The 10,889-nt window shown below is 43.2% G+C and overlaps 1 long non-coding RNA gene across 1 annotated transcript in view; it reads left to right on the top strand.

Annotated features, from left to right (window-relative positions):
- The first annotated feature begins 1,824 nt into the window (after positions 1-1,824).
- LOC121025398 (uncharacterized) overlaps positions 1,825-10,889 on the top strand; it is a 29,205-nt gene continuing 20,140 nt past the window's right edge. Inside the window, exons 1-2 of the long non-coding RNA XR_005788032.1 lie at positions 1,825-2,371; positions 6,846-6,947. This is a non-coding gene — a long non-coding RNA (uncharacterized LOC121025398). The remainder of the gene's footprint in view (positions 2,372-6,845; positions 6,948-10,889) is intronic.

Below are 10,889 nucleotides of genomic sequence, written 5' to 3'. Positions count from 1 at the left end.
AGTTCTTTGTGAAAAATTACTCAGCAACGTGAAATCAAATCAAGTAAGACATGCGTCAAAATAAAAAAAATTAAGAACAGACATTTTGCAGCAAGCCAATCTAAACGGAGGACTAAGACCAAACGACAAGGTTGATGATGAATATGTGACAAAATGAAACCGTTCTAAACCCTGACACAATAAAAATCCATTCGTTCATATGTTCGTTCAATACATATCATTTAATACCCACTCTGTGCCAGGCAATGTGGTAGGCAGTGTGGATATAGTCTTCAAGACGAAGTCCCAGTCTTCATGAAACTTAGATTCTAATGGGCAAGACATACCATAGATGTTTGTGTCTGTATCATCTACATGTATAATATCAGATAGCAATGTGACATGTGAGGAAAAATAAACAGCATAAAGGGATGGAGAACTTTGAGGGCGCTATTGTAAATAGTGTGGTCGGGGAAGACTTCTCTGAAAAGATGATGTATGAGCAAACAACAGAATGAACTAAGGGGAAAGAGCTATGAAAATATCCGAGGAAGAACATTCTAGGCAGCGGAACGCGTCAATGCCCTTCAATCAAAGATCACTGGGCACATGCCCATAGTTGACAAGTTGAGTTCATTATTCTTTGCAGGGAGGGAGAAGGCACACCATAGGCAAGTGTGGGGTGTTTCAGTAAGAGGACATTAGAAAGAACCCATTGTATTATTTGGGCGACTTAGGGGGATGATCTAAGGAAGAGGGAGTTCACTCTAGATCAGTTGCTGCCAGGATGCAGGGGCAATTGTACCACTGGGCACTTCAGTACATCTTAACTCTAGGGAGGGCAGAAGAGAACAGGAATAAAGCTGTAATTGATAAAGTACCAGTCACCCATTTCGGCTAAGAGAGGGGGGTGTTTGGTGTTTTCTGAGTGACACAGTGACCTTTTCTAGCTATGATTAGACAAAATTATCAATTGGCTTTGTTTTGTCTCACTTCATCAATCTCCTAGTGACTTCTTCTTAAGTTAATGTTGTGTGAGTTTATGTCCAACAGAAGATCATGGCCTGAGCGTTCTGCTACCTTGCAGATACCAGGGGCGGCCTCCCCCTTCCCCTTCTGAAACAGAAAATGAAAAACTTATAAGGAATAAAATTAAGAGGTGGTGGCGGAGGTACAATAGTGACCTTCTCTGCAACAAAAATTAGCCATTTAATACTGTATTATTATTGTATGGGACATACTTAAACTAAAACATTGTTCGTTGTTTATCTGAAATTCAAATGTAAGTGGGTCTACTGTATTTTTTCTCTTTGCTAAATATGACAAGACTAAGATAAACACACTGTCAGCTGCGTAGAAATACTTTGAATACTTTGTGCTTTTTCTTCCCATTCCCCATTTAGTTTTGTTTTGTTTTGTTTTTAATTCAGGATATCCTCAGGGAAAAAATATGTAATTCCATTTGAGCCATTCCGAAATATTATCCATGCATATGTATACACACATACCTATGCATATATTATGTATACATCCATATATACACTTGCACATATGAGACACACTAAGCGCCCAGTATTATAAAATGTTACATACACGTATGCACAGAAAGCATCTGAAACAAGCAGAATCGACTGTGTTGTTGATATGGCCATTCTGTGAAATGTATCCTGTGGTCCGTCATCCTCCCCTTCGGTTATTTCAAGTATAAGGCTGAGGAAGACTTGGTCTCCTAACCAAATGAGACGGGGTGCGGGGGAGGGGGTTCGGGGTCGGGGGAGAGAGACTGCTGCGGAACTGGAAAGATGGGCGCTCGGAGCCGGTGGCAGCGGCGGCTTATTTACACGGATACACCACCCCTTTCACTTAGGCTGGACGCCACGTAGCCCTGGGGAAGGGTTTTGCGGACGTACCCGGAACGAATTCTAAGTTTTTCTCAGCTTTGGGAGGTTGCGCAGGTGGCTTCTGGGAGCCAAGGCAACCGAGGTTTTCCCAGGCTCCTTGAGAGAGTGCCCTATTTCCCCGGCAGCAGTAGCTCCAGGGTCCCGCTCTGCAGTCTGTAATGAGAGGCCTCGGGCTCCGCGGGGAAGCGTCGCAGTTGGTGGAAGAGTCCCGAGCAGCAGCAAATCCGCTCGCTCCCCGCGGGGCCGCCGCTCTCGCTCGCACTCCTGCTCTCGGTCCGGGAACCGGAATGGCCTGGGCCCCCAGCGGAGTGGCCTCAGCCTGGCCTCCCGGAACCAGCCCTGCCGACCCGTTCGCGGTCACGTTCTCCGGAGCGGCCCCCTGCGCCGCGGGGCGCCCCCTTCGCCTCTGCCTCCTCGTCCGCCTGTCGCGGCCGCTCCCCGCGCCCCTCCGGGACCGATAAGCCGTGGGTCTCTGAGACAAGGAGAGGGAGGTGAGTGAGACGGACCCACCTTCGCGGTGAGGAGCCACCTGTGTTGAGAGTCCCTTCATCGTTCATCTCGCTTCTTAGCGTTTGCGCTTTTCTCCCTTCTCCCATCCTTGCGCCCGTTTTCTTCTTTGGTCTGTCCAAGGCCGCCCCTTATTCGCCCCTTTCCTCCCTTAATTCTCACTCATCCTTGGGCCCCCTCCTGCAGTGCCCTGGTCTCCCACCACCTCCTTCCACCTCTGGTCTGGTAGCGGACATGGCCAAAGGTCGCAGATTTCTGTGCTCAGCATTGATTTGTGTTGTGTTATCATTCATGTGCATGTTTTTATTCTACACTAGACTGAGTTCGTGGAAAGGAGGATTTTATTCATTACAGAATTCAGTGTTTAGCACTTAGAGCACAGCCATTGTGTGTTGAATGAGCAGATCGGTTTGAGATGATAACAGGATATGTAAATAGAAATTCTTTGTAGGGACTTGGGAAGGGTTGTGCTTTTTTTTTTTTTTTTTTTTTTTTTTAAGTAATCACTATGCCCAATGTAGGGCTCCACCTCACAACCCCAAGATCAAGAGTTGCATGCTCTACCGACTGAGCCAGCCAGGCGCCTGGAGATTACAGGTTTAAATTGGAAAGTAGAAAAACCTTCCTCCCAAGACATGATTGGATGAATGTAGAAAAAGTAGTGTGCTAACCTGAGATGAGGCTACCTAAAAGGCCTTGTTAAAAGTGGTCTTGGGGGCGCCTGGGTGGCTCAGGCACTTAAGCGTAGGACTTTGGCTCAGGTCATGATCTCGCTGTTTGTGGGTTGGAGCCCCGCCTCCGGCTCTGTGCTGACAGCTGGAGCCTGCTTCCGATTCTGTGTCTCCCTCTCTCTCTGCCCCTCCCCTGCTCGTGCTTTCTCACTCTCTCAAAAATAAATAAACATTAAAAAAATTAAAAAGTAATAAAAGTGGTCTTGGTCTTGACCTTGAGAAATGATGGGAGGGTGAGATGAGTTTTCCTTTAATGAAAGTGAGTGGAAAAGTAGTTTAAGAAGGAGAAGGAAAAGAGTTTTCATTATTGTCGTGTAAATATTCATATCTAATGTTTATGGAATGTGTCAGGTACCATACTAAGGGCTTTGAATGTGTTAAAAAAAATTAAAAATTTGGGGTACCTGGGTGGCTCAGTGGGTTAAGCCTCCAACTTCTGCTCAGGTCATGATCTCACGGTTCTTGGGTTTGAACTCTGTGCTGACAGCCTGGAGCCTGCTTCGGATTCTGTGTCACCGTCGCTCTCTGCCCCTCCCCCACTCGTGCTCTGTCTCAAAAATAAATAAACTTGAAAATTTTTAACTTGAATTAAAAAATTTAAAAACATTACAGACATTGAGAGCTAGGTTGACATTACAACAGTTGGGCAATGTCTTGATGATTCTTTTTCTTCCAGCAGTGGGAGGTGAGTGAGGATAGTCCCTGGATTCAGACTGCTTGGGTTTGAAGCCCTGCTTTGCCACTTAATACCTGTGTGGCCTTGAGTGTCTAGAGTTTAGCTAAGCTACTCCATGGTTCTGCTGCCTGGGCATCCGTTTGGTTTGGCCAGGTGGCCTCTAGGCACTTTAAACTTACACCAGCCCCCTCTTGCAAGCACATGCCCTGGGTAGCCCACAGAGAGTCACAAGAAAATAAGTTCCTGATAGGACTTCCCCAGGAGCCCTTGTGATCAACTATCTCTGCCTCCCAGTGCCTGTAGGCCCTACAGGTCCTTTAGATAAGATCCCTGTGGGGCTTACCCAAACGCCACTCTTCTGGTTTAAATGACCGATCTGGTCCTAACCTGGGAACTCCAAAGCAATACAGACCCTAATAAAAGCACACGCCCCAGGTCCTGTCTCTCCATCTGTACTCTGCCTTGACTGCCTTGTGTGGCCTCTGGAGGCATGCTGTGTGTACTTCCTCCAGGCCTTATGAGTAATTAACTGTTCTATTTGAATTTCTCTTGTGGTCTGTTGTTGAACTTTGGCTCACCATCCAGGGGAGTCCTATGCTCCACTTAACAAATGTTAATTTAACAATGTCAAAACATCAGGCAAGTTACTTAACCTCTCTACCTTCATTTATTCACCTGTAGAAAGGGGATAAAAATAGTGCTGATATTTTTAGGGCTGTTGTAATGACTGAGTGCCTGGAACATAATGTACCTTCCTCTTGGCTATTAGGGTTTCATGCCTGGGAGCAGAAAGAGTAAAAACAGTCCTGAGTACACTAGAGACCTGCCTCTAGGGGTTAAATGTTTCAGAAAGGTGCCCCCGGTCTGTGCCAGTCAAACCAGCTTCTTTTTTTTTAATTTTTTTTAATGTTTTTATCTTATTTTTGAGACAGAGAGAGAGCATGAGCAGGGGAGGGGCAGAGAGGGAGACACAGAATCCAAAGCAGGCTCCAGGCTCTGAGCTGTCAGCACAGAGCCTGACGCAGGGCTTGAACTCACGGGCTGTGAGATCATGACTTGAGCTGAAGTCGGATGCCCAACCGACTGAGCCACCCAGGCACCCCAAATCAGCTTCTTATTTTAGAATTCTAAGTAAGAGATATAAGAACAGCTTGGATGAAATTTGTATTTGTGCGTGTGGAAGATAAATAATTTATCTTACTAGTACAGATGCAACCAGGCAGCAGTTATGGACTGTTTTGATGGTGTCCTATTCACCGTGTTGGTGAAGGAGGGATTCCCTTCCCAGGATTATGGGGAGGTGGAACACAGAATACCTGATATTGGACAGATGAACTCCATCGGCTGGCAGAGTACTGAGACCCACTCAGGGATACTCAGGGATAATCTGGAACTGGGCCTGTTCCCTTGTCCTAGAGACGGTTGTTTGGCTAGGGGACTTTACCTGCAGAAGCAGAGTGGGGAGGGGAATTTGCAGTTAGGACATTGGAGGCCCTACTGGTTTTCCCAGATGTCAAGGCAGTACCTAATAATGAGCCTTAATTTTAGGCTTTATAGCACAAGAACTGTGTGTCTTTGCATTGGCCCCATCCTCATATATTCCAAGAACTGTTATTTGTATGTTTATTTTTAGATTGTCTGCTTCTTGAAGTGGGAGAACGTCTGAGTCCAACTCTGCGTAGTAACAATACCTTTTCCACTTAATAAAGAAATAAAAATTTATTCAAACAATGAAACCAAATATATTAATTTTGTAAGGATTTTTTTTGAAAAATCAAATAGAGACATAAACGCTAAATTTTGGGGAATTGCACCCCTGTTATTCTTTTCAGTTTATGCAAAACAGCAAAAATCAAAACAGAAGAAATGACAAACATTATAATAAAATTAAAAGTGTTTTTACTGTCCTCCAAAGAGCAGACAATGTACTCCTTTTCCAAAAAGGAACTAAAGGGAAAACATAGAGTTGGAAGAAACTCCGAATCTCCTTGAGTACAATGTTTGTGACATGGAACTTTTCAGGGCTCCCTTTAGTGTCATCTATTTCTAATGCTTCCTTTTTTTATTTTTTTATTTAAAAAAATTTTTTTAACGTTTTATTTATTTTTGAGAGAGAGAGACAGAGCATGAACGGGGGAGGGGCAGAGAGAGAGGGAGACACAGAATCGGAAGCAGGCTCCAGGCTCTGAGCCATCAGCCCAGAGCCCGACTGGGGGCTCGAACTCCCGGACCGTGAGATGGTGACCTGAGCCGAAGTCGGGCGCCCAACCGACTGAGCCACCCAGGCGCCCCATAATGCTTCCTTTTTTTAAATTGTCTTCACTGATTCTCAGGTTTCTGCAAACTAAAGTTTTAACCAAGTTGAAACAGACTTCTTTTTCTTTTCATAAATATGTATAAACAAATGAAGCTATTTCTGAATGTAAAACTGTTTGTGTCACATATTGCAGAAGATCAAATGAGCAGTGAGGAACTAGCTATGTCATGCATGAGGCAGAAGGGATGCACTTGACAGCCTCCCAGGCTGCATTTCTAGCCCGGCTGCTCAGGCTGGCTGTTGTCTGTACCATTTGAACTTTCAGAACATCAGCTCCTAAGTGTTGAGTTTACATTTATGCCGAGTTTTTGTCAATTTAAAGTTTAAAATGTAAAGGGAAAATAGGACTTAACTGGACCTCTCGAATTTGAGATACACACACACACACACACACATACATACATACATATAACACAATTTAGTCATTGAGTTGTAATTTGCATGCCTATATCTTCTGGGAGATTAAAGTGAGAGAGGATTGCAGATTTGGGAGCTAAGTATGAAGACTTTCTCCAGAGAATCCTTGTTATAGACTGAATTGTGTCCTGCCCTACCCCCAATTCAAATGTTGAAGCCCTAATTCTCAAAGTGACTATATTTAGCAGTAAAGCCTTTAAGAGGGTAATTAAGGTTAAATGAGGTCATCAGGATGGAGCCCTGATTCAGTAGGACTGGTATCCTTAGAAGAGGAAGTGACACCAGATATCTCCACCCCCCTTCTCTTGTGTGCACAGAGGAAAGGCCATGTAAGGACACAGGGAGAAGTCACCAGTCTGCAAGCCAGGAAATTTCTACCAGAAATCAGTCCTGATCTTGGACTACTAACCTCCAGTATGGTGAGAAAATAAATTTCTGTTGTTTAATCCACCCACTATGTGATATTTTATCATGGTAGCCACAGCTGACTAATACAATCCTGAAGCAGGTTGTTTAAAAATATAATTTTAAAATAAGTATAACATTTGTTAAATCTGGAGTCTGTTGTCAATTTTTTAAAAAAAATTTCTTAATGTTTTATTTATTTTTGAAAGAGAGAGAGACAGAGCATGAGCAGGGGAGGGGCAGAGAAAGAGGGAGATACAAACTCTGAAGCAGGCTCCAGGCTCTGAGCTGTCATCACAGAGCCCGACATGGGTCTCGAACCCACGAACCACAGGATCATGACCTGAGCTGAAGTCGGATGCTTAACCGACTGAGCCACCCAGGCACCCCGTCAAATTTTTTTTGAAGATAGTATTCACCCATTTTTATTTTAATATCTTATTATTTATTTATTCATTTATTTAGTAGGCTCCATACCCAAAGTGGGGCTTGAGCTCACAATCCTAAGATCAAGATTTGCATGCTGTCCTCACTGAGCCAGCCAGGCACCCCTGTTGTCAAGTTTTTTATTAAGTAAAGAACTTTAAATACGTTTAAAATTTTTCTTCTTTCTTGTGATTTATCCTCTTATATCCTTTATGTTTTAAAAAACGCCTGGCTGGCTCAGTTGGTGAAGTGTGTGACTCTTAATCTTGGGGTCATGAGTTCAAGTCCCATGTTGGGCATAGAGATTACTTTATAAAAAATAGAAAAAATAGTTTTAAAAATAAAAACATGGAACATATGTAAGAATTAAAACATGTTGCCAGTATATTTTAGGATGCTGAATGTTCTCTTTAAATTATAATTCGGGGGGGGGGGGGCCCCGGGGGGGCCAAACCGGAAAAAATATCGCGCTTGATTTTGGCTCAGGTCACGATCTCAGTTTGTGAGATCAAGCCCATCGTTGCTTGGGATTCTCTCTCTCCCTTTCCCTCTCTGCCCCTCCCCAACTCATGAGTGTGCTCACATGCTCTCTCTCAAAATAATAAACTTAAAATTATAATTCATTATAATTATAATTTATAATGCTAATCTCTTATTCATAGAAGGGTTCAGTGTAATGATACGTTTATATTATTTTGAATTTCTGTTCTCAGCTAACCCAGTAGCAGATTGCTTGCCAGATTTTAGCATTACAAAGGGATTTAAAAATGAATATACTAGCATGGTTTGGTCTAGTTCAATTTCCTAAAGTCAGTACTCTCTGAAGGCTTAATGCTTCTTTTTCCTTATTTCTTTCCTCTTTGGTGCTATTCATAAGCAGCTTCTTCCCTCTCATCTCTTTCTTTTTTTTTTCCCCCAGTGATCTCTACACCCACCATGGGGCTCAAACTCACAACCCTGAGATCAAGAGGCATGTGCTGTACCAATTGAGCCAGCCAGGCACCCCACCTCTCATCTGCTTCCATGTTTACTTTAGGTTGAGTTCAGACAATGTGCTTTGGTGGGTAAACTTTGTAATTGTGACAGGGTGATAAAGCGTTATCAGAAACTTGTTCTTAAGGGACGCCTCAGTCAGTGGGGCTTGCGACTCTTGATCTCTGGGTCGTGAGTTCAAGCCCCATACTGGGCATAGAACTAACTTAAAAATAAAATCTTTAAAAACAAACAAAACAGATACTTGTTCTTAATAGAAATGCTTACAAGAATTGGAAATCATAGAATTAGGGTTGGAAGGAACCCTAAAAATAATATTCTAGGCAGTACCTTAAATTATTCCAGACGTCATCTCCAGAGGAAAAGATTATATGATATGGAAATTCCCCTTTTAACCTATTGTAGGATTTTAACAATATTCAGTTGCAGAATTCTCTACCACAGAATGAAATCTCTTTATATTGTAGTGTGTTAGGTTCTTCTTGCTTTGGGGACAGAGAGTAGTTGCTGCTCTGCCGTATGTCCTTTATATACATAGAATCAAATCATGAGGTCTTTCCTCAGCCTTCTTGTCTCTAGTTTTTTCTTCTTATAGTTCCCTACATTTGCCCTGTGGTTTCTTGTGAAAATATAAATCACATCAGTGAGCCTACACCAATACATCATAATCACCCACAGTCCATAGTTTACATTAGGATTCGCTCTTGGTGTTGCACATTCTGTGGGGTTGGAACAGACATATCATGACGTGTACTCACCATTATACTGTCATACGCAGGAGTTTCATTGCCCTAAAAAATGTTCCGTGCTCTGACTGTTCATCTCTCCCTCCCCTCCAACCACTGATCTTTTCACTGTCTTCATAGTTTTGCCTTTAGTAGGATGCCATATAGTAGGTATGTAGCCTTTTCAGATTGGCTTCTTTTACTTAGCAATATGTATTTTGCTAAACAAGATTCTTCCGTGTGTTTTTTAACTCAAGTGTAATTAAATGGTATTATGTTAGTTTCAGGTGTGCACTATAATGATTCAACAATTCTATACATTATTCAAGAGCTCATGTCAATGAATGTACTCCTAATCCTCTTTATCTATTTCATCCATTTCCTCCCCTACCTCCCCTCTGGCAACTACCAGTTCTGTGTAATTTTTTTTTAATTTGTTTAATGTTTATTTATTTTTGAGACAGAGAGAGACAGAGCATGAATGGGGGAGGGGCAGAGAGAGAGGGAGACACAGGATCGGAAGCAGGCTCCAGGCTCTGAGCCATCAGCCCAGAGCCCGACGCGGGGCTCGAACTCACGAACTGTGAGATCGTGACCTGAGCCAAAGTCGGACGCTCAACCGACTGAGCCACCCAGGCGCCCCAAAGATTTTATTTTTAAGTAATTTCTACATCCAGTGTGCATCTCGGACTTACAACCCTGAGATCCAGAGTCGGATGCTCTACTGACTGGGCCAGCCAGGCACCCTTGTTCTCTGTATTTAAGAGTCTAGTTTTTTGGTCTCTTTTTTCCTTTGTTCACTTTATTTCTTAAATTCCACATATGAGTGAAATCATATGGTATTTGTCTTTCTCTGACTTAATTTCACTTAGCATTATATACTCTAGGTCAGTCCATGTTGCAAATGGCAAGATTTCATTCTCTCTTGGGGTGCCTGGGTGGCTCAGTTGGTTGAGTGTCTGACTCTTGATTTTGGCTCAAAAATTTCTATTCGGGTCCTGTGCCCATTTTTAAAATGTTTATTTATTTTTGAGAGTGACAGAGCACGACGAGCAGGGGAGGGACAGAGAGAGAGAGAGAGAGAGAGAGAGAGGAGACGAGACACAGACTCTGAAGCAGTCTCCAGGCTCCGAGCTGTCAGCACAGCCTGATGCGGGGCTTGAACTCACAAACTGCGAGATCATGACCTGAGCTGAAGTCGGACATTTAACTGACTGAGTCACCCAGGCACTCCGCTTTGCCCATTTTTTAATTGGATTATTTGATTTTTTTGGTGTTGAGTTGTATGAGTTCTTTTGTTTTTTAAAGATTTAATTTTTTTACTTTTATTATTTTAAGTTATTCATTTTGAGAGAGAGAGCACATAAGCAGGGGAGGGGCAGACAGAGAGGGAGGGATAGAGAGAGAGAATCCCAAGCAGGCTCTGCACTGACAGTGTGGAGCTTGACACGTGGCTCCAACTACCGAAACATGAGATCATGACCTGAGCCGAAATGAAGAGTTGGACACTAAACTGACAGAGCCACCCAGGTGTCCCAAGATTTTATTTTATTTTAAAAAACTTTTTTTAAGTTTTATTTATTTTTGAGAGAGACAGAGCATGAGCAGGGGAGGGGCAGCAAGAGAGGGAGAGACAGAATCCCAAGCAGGCTTCACCCCATCAGCACAGAACCTGGTGTAGGGCTAGAACCCACGAAACTGTGACAGCATGACCTGAGCCAAAATCAAGAGTCAGACGCTTAACCCACTGAGCCACCCAGGCGCCCCCTGCTCCAAGATTTTATTTTATTTTATTTTATTTTATTTTATTTT

The sequence above is a fragment of the Herpailurus yagouaroundi genome, unplaced genomic scaffold (assembly GCF_014898765.1).
Source record: "Herpailurus yagouaroundi ecotype Mexico unplaced genomic scaffold, PumYag 67641, whole genome shotgun sequence".
NCBI classification, from domain to species: domain Eukaryota; kingdom Metazoa; phylum Chordata; class Mammalia; order Carnivora; family Felidae; genus Herpailurus; species Herpailurus yagouaroundi.
The sequence above is the reverse complement of the archived record's forward strand: the minus strand, read 5'-3'. Positions and strand labels throughout refer to the sequence as shown.